Source organism: Lampetra planeri, chromosome 34, assembly GCF_965212315.1.
Source record: "Lampetra planeri chromosome 34, kcLamPlan1.2.h2, whole genome shotgun sequence".
Lineage (NCBI taxonomy): Eukaryota > Metazoa > Chordata > Hyperoartia > Petromyzontiformes > Petromyzontidae > Lampetra > Lampetra planeri.
Genome location: NC_136140.1, coordinates 6,222,388 through 6,226,186, shown reverse-complemented (window position 1 = coordinate 6,226,186; position 3,799 = coordinate 6,222,388).

Here is a 3,799-nt window from a genome sequence, read left to right as displayed (position 1 = left end):
TTATTGCAACATTACGCCTGCTATTAATCATTTCTTTCACATCTCCATTTACAGCAAATTCAACCCAAATGGATCTGTCGTATGGAAATAGCAACATTTACAAAAGGGTAGATCAATTTAGATACCCCGTCAAGCACATCATCAGATGCGGATTTAACTTTCATCTTCACCACTGATAAGCGAGGACAATGGGCGACTGTTCACGATGTATTCCATTGTGTGAAGTTCGTCTGCACAGCTGCAGTTGCGGGTCGTCTTGTAATCATTGCCAATCGTACATCAGACATGGTCCACATGGCCCTGGTCTCGTTTCTGATCGCCCACTACCGCCAGGATGGAGCACAGCGTAGGATCTTCAAATAGGCACCTGTTTTTGACGTCTGCGCCGCCCCCAAATGGGTGAGGTCTGTGTATTTGCTAGTACCATCACGTTTCTACGTGTTGCAGTGTGTAAAGGTATGCGTTTTCATCATTCATCAATTGCATTCGGGGCTAATGGGAAGGTTTGTTAAAATTGCAAAACAAGATGTGGTTTTGTGGGCTGCTTGGAATGTTTTTTTTCACGTAAGAGCAAAGTAGAGAAACATTAACCTTGTTTTAAACGATAATATGGATATATGTCATCAAACGCAACAACAATGTTTAAACGAAGATTTCAATCGGTGTGTTCTGCCATATGGGACACGGGTATATGCACACGTCTGTCTCCATATAACTGAAATTTATAGAGATGTATGACGGAGACCGTCTGCTTATTTATTTTACTTATATCTGCCACGACCACTCAATTTTTTATTTTGTGGATATATATGGATCGGAAGCAATCAATTTCAAAAACTAACTTTTAAAATGTGCAAGGAAGCGTGGGGTCAAGCGTGCTTACATAGACACTTCGACAGAAACGGGAGCACATTTATCAGGTAACAAACAAAAATAATACTTGCTCGCATTGACTTGAGAAATGTGGACTTGGGGATGGACACATCGCCAGAAGGGGTGCGAGTCAATTGACGAGACTGGTGATGGAATGACAGCCACAGACGAGGATGTGCTCAAAAGCACGATCATTGCGGAGGTGAGCGATTACCTTGTTTAATGTTCGTGGGGGGTTGTGGCATTGCAGGATTATGAGGGATGGCCACATCACGCGGAAGCCTTTATCCAGCCGTGTATAAACCACGGTGGCTGATGGTGATAGCCTCGTTGCAGCTGAGCTGTAGATACGAGCTAAAACATTGTAGGGGGTAAGATATGACGAGGGTTTGTCCGCTGCCTTTTACAGGCGGTGAGGCACAGTTATTGTTGATGCGCTATCGGCAAGAAACGTGTGCCGCACGTCAAAGGGGTGAAGGGTTGTGATAACGGACCTTGATACTGGGATTTAACAAGCTTGCGTCCGTTCCAATCGATGCGAATCTCAGTTGACCTCAAGTGATCGCTGATCACGGCAGTTCTTGGATGGGGCTCACCCTGGGTATGTAGCAATGCATCCATTAAAATCCTATGTTGCGCTCAATATTTGGCATTGACTCGCCTGTCAGAATTATATTTCCATTCAAATGTAATTGCATGCCTCCTAGCCTCCTCGACAGCCACGAGAGGCGCCGCAATGTTCACGCGACACAACAAAATGCGTTCTTGAATCGAGTCGCGACTGTAAATCGTGAAGATCCATAATAAAGTTTATTTTCTTTTTAGGGTTAGATCGCGTTAATATCAATGTGTTGTGAAGCTGCCACCACCCGACACAGCCAATTAGTAAGGTTTGTCCCGTAAAGAATACGTGCCAATCAGTTACTACTTCCAGAGTAAACCCACGACATTTGGAATTTGAGTACTGTGACGTTTCGCTGGTGTTTACAGCCAGCGTCATCAGGCGATTTGCCAAATGTGTGACGAAGTCATCCTGTTTCGGTCTCAAATGGCTTACGCGTTAAACAAAGCGTGCAGGCCTTGCTCCCATCCGTGTCTGACCCACCAACCCCACAAGAGGGGGTTTACATATGTGCATCGCCACCGCAAGTGGCTCGCGGAGCGACGAGTTTGTCTCGCCACGTGGAGGCAAGTAACCACGTTCGCGCACGTGATCCCAAAGAGCTATTGTCCGAAAACGTGACCGAGCACGTGCGGGATTAATTAAACACGTGGGACACGGCTAATCGCAATTAATTCGTCGACAGCACTGCCCGAAAAAGGAGAAAATATACACCATTGGAACCTCATTTGCCAGAAGAAAAAATATGATAATTGTTTTTTTACCCTGTTATCTGGCAACAAAACTGACACGTTTTTTTTACAAGGAGTCATGTTTGCATAGACCACAATACCTGCAGTCATAATGCAAACAAAAAAACATAACTCTGATAATGTATGCACTGTCCTTGAAGTTGATTGGTCCACACCCGAGACAGCTTTCCTTAGAGCCTAGTCTCACATGGTGTTGGACCAGATTACGCCAAAAGGCGCAGAGAAAATATACATTTTGCAACGTGCCTGTTATGCCCCCTTCTTCATTGCACCTCTGCTCTGAAGTATATCTCTGTTGTGAAGAAGGGCCGTTGTCCGAAACGTCGCCTATTAAATATCTACTTTCCTTTGTGGGCAGTGTTATTGACGATTGTGCTGAGGTGTTGTTATTCCCGTGCATATGCAACGCCTCCCACAACGGTTTGTGGGATTAATCAACGCATTCACTTGTACCATGACAGCTTTACTTTCAGCACATTTACATAATGTGGTGGATGGTGGTTGGGGGGAGGAGAGCGGCGAATGAACTGGGGGAATTAAGGATTGCAAATTATGGAAACAAGAGTTGGCTACCGTCGAGTGAAATAAACCTTGTGGGGACAATGCTGGCGCGTGAGATCGGAGGCAATGCCATGTAGAGTGCGTGTTGCGTTCAGTCAGCACTTCGCCGTCAGATGCTGCAAGCGAGGCAATTAGCATGCACTGCCCTTCATCTGTGCAGCTTAATGTGCAGTAATCTCGATTTTCCTTTGATCAAATTTGGCCACTTAACACGTGTCAGCCAAAGTAACCTAAACCATAAAATTGCCTTTTATAGCCTTATACATAAGCGATGCGACATTACAGTCCATTGTCAACCCATGTGTAAATGTAAGCTAAACACCCATATGTATCTTAAGTATGTGTGTGTAATTTAAGGGGAGCGCTAGTGTAGCGGTTTGCGCGCTGCGCTACCAACCTGGCGACCGGCCAACATGAGGGACGATTATCTGAACCGGTCCTGGGCCTCCCCTAGGTCGACTCAGCCTCAAATTAGTACCTGGCGCGGTGTGTAAAAACATCGCCACTGGGGAGACGAAGGCGACCGGGCGTGGTGTTGGCCACCGACCCCCTCGTGTGCCGTTCTGGCCTTCATAGGTGCTCGCTAACAGCACTTGCCCCTACATTCTGTTAAGGCTGTAACTGAATTCATCACCATTATCGGCCATGATCGACCAACTGCTGGATGAAGGCCTACGATAGTAATGGTAATTTAACGCACGAAGGCAACACATCACATGCGTCGTTATCACTGCCTTAGAATAAAAAAATGACGTTTCAGGCAATGCCCCTTCTTCAGAGCAGAGTAACAGTTCTGGTGTTGTTATTATTACAAACATTCCCCCACCCCCAGCTATGAAATTAGGTGCGACGATTCAGGTCGCGATCTGATTATCATCTCGTTTTTAACTTCCTCGTATTGTTTGTTGGTCTCATTTGTACATATTTATTGATGAGCCTGTTTGCCCGTCCTAGGACGGAAGCTGTAAACTTTACGAAAAAACTGAGCAGA